General features: G+C 37.6%; 1 pseudogene; it reads left to right on the forward strand.

The window, feature by feature from the left end:
* The first annotated feature begins 345 nt into the window (after positions 1–345).
* Positions 346–1,906, forward strand: LOC148881135 (exocyst complex component SEC15A pseudogene; annotated as a pseudogene).
* Positions 1,907–7,652: the final 5,746 nt, after the last annotated feature.

Raw genomic sequence — 7,652 nt, forward strand, 5'->3', positions numbered from 1 at the left:
CATAAATATAATTTTTATGACTAAAAAACCCCTAAATGGCATGTTAGCCTTATTAAACGACCAAGGTGGACGACGCTAGTTGAGAAAAAAACCAAAGGCAGAAAAGCAGTCCAAGGCAAGAAAGAAGTTGTTTAAAGAGGGAGGTGCATCTTTCTGGTGACAAGAAGAAGAAGAGACTAAAATAGAAGTGAGACGTACAAGATCTACATCTTCAAGGTGCTAAACTTGGTTCATCCCAACATTACCTGCGTACTCATCACCGCTGCCTCCTTGTTTTAGAGGCGTCTCTATCACCGTTCTGAAGAAGAAGCTTCAGCTGTTTAGTGTGACCGTGTGGTGCTAGGAATGGAAGATTTCAAGCTTCCATGCTTAAAGCTCCTATTCTGTGGGAGATTGTGCGGTCCTGACGTACAAGATCTCATCACCACCACCTCCTTTTTTCAACTCAACAAGCAGCTCAACTTTTGGCTATAGGAGATTGGGAGCTCTTTGCTTTTGAAACTTGAGGAGCTCCTTGAGTCATACTCAATCAAGAAGAATGCCATTGAAGCTATAATGATGTCAAAGAACTGTGTTGAAATTCTATACCTCTATGTGAAGTGCAATGAGCATGTAAGTGAAGGTCAATTCTATCATGTTATTAAGACTCTTGACAAAATAGAGAAAGATTTCTTGCAAGATGTTCATGCAAAAACCTGGAGAAGAGTGATTGAGAAGAGAATACCATCAATAAAATCACATATTTAGAAGAAGGCATGTATTGAGTTCAATGAGTGGTTGGGCTGGTTCATATAAGGAGCAAAGCTAGGGAACTTGGACAAACAACCATAGGATAGACTACATCAACTCGTCAAAGGGAAGAAAGGGCTCGTCAGATGGAAGCTAAGGAGCAAAGCCATGCAAGGTTAGGTGATTGTATATATGGTAGATGTTGAGGAGATGGATGAAAAGTTAATTCTTAGGTTTGATCTAATTCCTGTCTATAAGGCATTCCACATTTATTGTTGTCTTGGGATCTAAGACCAATTTTGAGACTATTACTATAACAATCGGATGATGCAACTCAATATGGACTTACAGATATCATCAGCACAACCATTTCTTGAATCCCATCAAACATTCCTAGTTCAAATTGCAGGGCACTTCATAGTGGAGGACTGTGTCCTACGCACTGTTGTAGCCTATAGGGATATTGTCCTCTAATCAGGTGGAGACCATATGGGAAACGACTATTTCTAAGATCACATCACTACTATTGGAACAATTTTCTCGTATAGATACAACAAGCCATCTGCTTCTGGTCAAGCACTATGTGACTCTTGTAGGAGCAACTCTATAACACTCTGGCTACCAAGTGAGTCCCTTACTAGAGGTTCTTAACAACAGTAGGGACAAATATCATGAACTTCTATTACAGAAGTGTGAATGCCAAATGGTTGATGTTCTTGCAAATGATATTTATGAGCAGATGGTAATGAAGAAAGAATATGAGTACAACAAGAATGTTCTGGCATTTTGTCTCCAAACCTCAAATATAATGCCGGCTTTCCCTTACATTGCACCTTTCTCATCCACTGTTCCTGATGCTTGTCGCATTGTTCGATCATTCATTGAGGATTCTGTGAGTTACTTATCTTATGGGAGTCGCATGAATTTCTATGATGTTGTGAAGTAATACCTTGATAATCTCTTAATAGATGTATTGAATGAAGGTCAATTGAGAATCATCTACAATGGTACAACTGGTGTTTCCCAAGCAATGCAGATTGGTGCCAACATAGTTGTTCTTGAGAGGGCTTGTGATCTCTTTGTTCAATAGGTAACTCAACATTGTGGGGTCCCTATTCAAACAAGATCTCATTACCACCACCTCCTTGTTTCAAAGGCATCTCCACCACCGCTCTGAAGAAGAAGTTCCAGCTGATTAGTGGGAGATTGTGCCATGCCGAGATTGGAAGATTTTAAGCTTCCTTGAAGCTCCTGTTTGGTGGGAGATCATGCGGTGCCGCCACCACTCTTATTTGTTTAGTTTGCCTTCTAAATTATTTTGTTTTTTTTTCACTAGATGTAGAAATAGAGTCGAGTGATTTGGGTTTTTCTAAGTGGATTGAGGGCTTTAAATGGCGATCAGGTCTGCAACTTTGTTTGCAATTATCTACAATTCAAAAACAAAGTTGCCACTCTTTCTCTATCTTCCCTCTATATTTATCTTTCTTCCTTTTCTTCTTCTTCTTCTTCTTCTAACCTAAAACCCCTCCATCCTTAGCAAAACTAGCTTCACCTCAAATTTCTTCAACAACAGAGGTGGCCATGGCCGCCATTTCATCATCTTCACCACCATTGCTCTTCGGATTCAAACTCCAAATTGATAGATTCCCTTCAAAAAGTCCTTAAATTTTCAATCAAAACCGAACCCTAATTAAACCTTAAAAACTCTAAAAAACTGAGTAAAGTGTACTTGTATAGCAAGGTCTTTGTCTTCGAGTCAGGGCTCTTGAATCAATCACTCAGAATGGTCTCTTACTAAAGAAAGAGAGAGGAAGTGTGGCATCTCTCCGCTCTTTGAAATCACTCCCTATTGCCTATGATGCAATACACATCTTGTAAAACATATCATAACCAGATCTCTAAGGAAACCCAAAAATCTCATAAAGAATGTAACAACTAGTGAGCTCAACTTGAACAGAAACGACATTACCACACAGGCTACCCATCATTTGTGGGAGCTTGCTTACACAGTTGAAATAGTCGGCATTACTGAGATATCCCTTGTATTGAAATATACCATTGAAGGCAGTCTAGCCACCTCCTAAGATGCCTTTGTAGAATTTGGCCTTGGAGGACTAGGAAACGAGAGTACCAAAAAGCGCACTAAGGGCTTGGGAGTAAACTCCAGATGAGTCTCAGAATGTTTGGTTGGCGCAACCCTTGTAGACTAAGTTAGTATAATCTAAAGCATTTTCAGCAGATGGAAGGAACCTAAAGCAGCTGAAGAGAATTAAGGAGACACAAGAATTCATGATCAGCTTCATCTTCATCAAATTCAAGGTAGAGTAGCTATCTAGCTCTTTCAGTTCTTTGGGGCAGACAATAATTCATGATCAGCTTCATCTTCATCAAATTCAAGGTAGAGTAGCCATCTAGCTCTTTTAGTTCTTTGGGGCAGACAATAATTCATGATCAGCTTCGTAGCATACAAGAATCTACAGGTACTAAAAATGATTTGATCAAATTCTATGCTATTCTCTCCAAATCGAAAAAAATGATTTAATCAACTCTGGTCAGCCTTGTTCACCTTCTTCAAGCTCGCAAAACTGAACAGAGCCAATGATAGCCTTGCTCTGATCACCCCTCCTTCTCTTTCTCTCTCTCTCTCTCTCTCTCTCTCTCTCTCTCTCTCATTTCTTCCATCTTCCTCCTCTTTCTCTCTTCTTCTTCCTCTCCTCCCCCTCATCATCGGTGACGTTTTACAGACCATTCCTTACCTCTATTTATCGTTCATGAAGAAATAGTGCTACAAAGTTGACTGTTCCCACGTCATTGTTGACACCCTTAGAATTTCATAGCTAAGGGTTCATCAAGAGTGGAAGACTAAAATAGAGATAGAGGCGGAGACAAGAGGGAGATGGAGACAGACCAACTATTTGCTTCCTATCTTCTTGAAATTTGAGTTCTTTTGAAAATTTGAGGAATAGTGGAGGGCAAATTTGACATTTTGTTTTTCGTTAGCACTTTACAACAGTGTTTATTGTTAGAAGCAGTAGAGGTGGTGCAAGACAATAGTTAAATAATAAAGGTATAGTTATTCAATTAGCTAAACAATAGGGGTAGTTTAAGAAATTTGCCCTATCTGATTTAACTCTTGTCTGATTATCCCAAATTTAGATGTTAGAACTTGCATACGATTAATAATTGAATCAGATGCTGATTTAACTCCATTTGGTCTGATTAAAATCTAAGTTCTATAGAATTATTATTTTATGTATATATGTAATATAATTATATATAAATAGATATGTATAATCATATAAAATTTGTAATTGATTAATATATTATATTTATATGCATATATAAGTTAAAACAAACAATGTTGTTGCATAAAACTATGATGAACAAAAAAAATCGAAAACCTTTGATTTATTGATGTGGTCCCATCTTGAATTAGATAAAATCACATTTTGATTGAGCCACAAAAATAAATGAAAGGCATAAATTTTTGGTTTTAGTCATATGCTACAAACACTGTGATTGTTTGTTTGGTTAGTTTTTTCTCATCAAAATGGAAAATTCATTTATTCACCGTCCAAACTGAGAATTTAGGATCTGTTCCTCACAGAGTGTATCTCACACCGACCTCGCAGCACATCTCATTGTGCATAGGGAACATCTTACCATGAATGGTAAATATAAATATGGAAATGTTCTTGATCTGTGACTAGGACATGCTGTGAGATAGGTGCGAGGAGTGCCCTGTGAGGAGCAAATCCAGACTCCCAAACCGAAAGCTAATTGTATTCATTCTTAGCTTGCATTAATTATTATAGAAGCATTTTTATCAAATTACAAGTATGCCCCCAAGAGACCTCGAGATGTAGGGGTAGAAGTTGTCCAATGACAACTACTACGTGAAATTAAAGCCTTCATAGCAAGTCTTCAAGTAGCTACTTATATTGATATAAAGCAACCATTTAACTAAATACGACGATGCCAATTCATGGATAGAACAATTCCATATATGTGTATACATTTTTTAGTAGAATAGAGCTAACTATATAGATAGAGAACATATAATCAGGTGGCCCATCATTTTGCATATTCTACATGTAAGTCAAACATCATTTTCTTATAATTGGTTTGCACTACCTAGAAGGTTCATTCCGATGACCTTAAATTATTTAAACATCCCCTCAAGTTTTTGACATTTTTTTGGTATTTAGTGATATGCCTGAATCCCCCCAGAGGGGCTTTTGAGTAGCGCAAAACCACTCTAATAGCCCCCTAAAGTTGGTGTGGGAATTGAATCCACATCTCTATTGAAACAAACCAACTAATGAACCAACCGAGCCACCCCTCAGTTGGCAAAGTTTTTAACAATTACTTTCACCTCTTCAAAAGCGGTTTTATGTTGAAACAAAACCGGTTTTTGGTCAAAAGCGGTCTGACCATCCATCTAGGTAATTGGTTTTGTTTCACCCTAAAACCGCTTTTAGGAAAAACCATTGACTTGGTCAATGATACGTTGACCCAAGCGATCGAACCGTCAACCCATTGACCCAGACAGTGGTTTTTGACCTTTTTATTTTAATTATTTTTTATTTTTTTTATTTTTAAATTAGAACTAGCGATGGCAATTGGGCAAGTTGGGTTAGGTTCAGCTTAGGTTGAGTTTCAATCCAACCTATCTAATCCAGCATCCCATTAATGATCTAGTTAGATAAAGTTAATGGGTTGGGTTCAACCCAAACCTGCCTTGACCTAATCCAACCTGTCCAACCCATTAATATTATAACAACTTAGTTTATGTACTTAAAAGAAAAACTAACTCCCTTTTTGACAAATAAGTTGGTTATGGCTTGATGTTAATAGTTGTTGTTTGTACAAGTGGTAAAGGTTCAAATCACATTACATGCATTTTATTTTTACATGAAAAATAAAAAGTGATTAATAACATAGAGCCATTTGACTATGCCCGGGTTTCAGGTTTGGCCAAACCACTTAGGTTCAAATCGGTCAAACCAACTGGCCATCTAATTGGATTCATCTTCGAACTAATCACATCAAGAGTGGTCAAACTGTTTGCATTTGGACCAGCCCAAATCGGGTTAGCATGAGTTTGAGACTAAGCTGATTGACTTGAAATGCATTAAGATGAGTATATCATGCCATATAGAACTCGGTTTTGTTGGTTTGGACCAGATCGACCCAAATTGGGTTGGGTTCAAACTGGACCGGCTGGCCCCAAATGGATAAAAGTGAGTCAATCGTTTCCATCTATATTTGAACTGGGTTGAACTGACCTAGACCATTCAGAACTGAGCAGGGTCTGAACCATCTAGGCCGGGTCAAACTAGTTAGCCTGAGCTGGGTTAGTTTCGGTCGGGGCACCTGACCCAAACCAATTTGAAATGGGTTGACCATGCAATCCAAACTCAAATCTAGTTGGTTCAGCAGCCCAAAGCGGTCCAAATTGGGTTAGGTCGGAATGCCCTGAATGATCTAATACAGAGTTGGATATGGCCAACCCAAATCGAGTTGGTCTAGATTGCTAGGTCGTTTGGATTGATTTGGGTTAGGTGTTTTTGGGACATTCATGCTAGAATCAATTCGAACCAAATTGGACTGAATTTGGATTTATGTCAATTTGGGTGAACTATGTTGACTAGAGCCTAAACTAATTTTAATCAACAGTTAATAGAAAATTAATGCATTAATTATAAATCATTTCACACAAATTAAGAAAATTAAAAAAAAAATAGCTAAGGAATTTACACTTGTACCATTAATGGTTAACCCAATGGGTATCCGCAACCAATCCATTTTAATTGATCCAATGGGCCATCAACCCATTTCCAATCCACTGTAAATGGGCGAATTGGGTGAAAAATTTCTACCCCTAATCAGAACGAGCTGTCCGCTCAAACTAGATAGTCAAACTGTTCAACTCGGAAACTAGTCACCAAAATGGTTCCATGTTCGGTCCAATGTTTAAAACCTTGGTTTGGATCTCCTTCTCACAAAATTGATCCTCACACCTCCAATGCATGGCTTTAAGGATTGTAAATGGGTTTGAAGAGTAAATCCGATCTTGTCTGAAAGCACAACCTTTGCTTGTTGGGATTGGGAACAGACACCATTAAAACTCCATTGGGTAATCCTTCCTCCGCTCTACCCTTCAACTTCTCATCACTACATGAATCATCCATTGTCACTCCATAATTAATCTTTCCATTTTTTCAATAACCAAAACATTATTAAATTAATCAAATAGACATGACTGATCAAGTACTTATGTGCCTCCATGAATGTGAGCCTCCTTGACGGAAGGCTTTTGCCTATACTCCTTATTTATCTTGGATGTTCTTAAGATGGGGAGTTGCCATCGAAGAACTCATTCAGCACTACTTTCTAGGTTTTGTGTGTCTTCTTGCCCCAAGTAAACCAACTTGAATAGCTTGGGATGGTGGAAAGGTCCAAAAGCTTTGGTTCGTTGGAAAGAAAAGATTTCGAACTTGCATCCTCCATCTCAGTACATTAGATGTAACAGTGAGGGACCAATTAATTAATTTGTGTAAACATTACTAAATGAATAAAACAAATTTTTTGTTACTTTGAGTCTTTTAATTCAGAAGTCAGAAGGTGGATAAAAACGACAAAACAAAACTTTTGGGGTGTTTTGTTCAATAGGCATTTAATTGTTGGGAAAATTGGGAATTTTCAAATGTTAAAAACATGATTCAATTTTGGTAATAGAAATTGATTTAGGCACGCTATTTTTTTGTATTGGTGATATAAATGGGATTTAGGCGATATTTAGTACTGTGGCCGTTTATTTTAACAAATATTTTTGTACTTTTTTATCTTGAAAAATGAGAAAGTGGGTGATAAATGTTTATTTAGTGTTGTTTGACAAATAAGCGCCATTAGATTACCAT

Source organism: Nelumbo lutea, chromosome 1 (genome assembly GCF_056320005.1).
Source record: "Nelumbo lutea isolate HS-2025 chromosome 1, American lotus-T2T, whole genome shotgun sequence".
In the NCBI taxonomy this organism is placed as follows: domain Eukaryota; kingdom Viridiplantae; phylum Streptophyta; class Magnoliopsida; order Proteales; family Nelumbonaceae; genus Nelumbo; species Nelumbo lutea.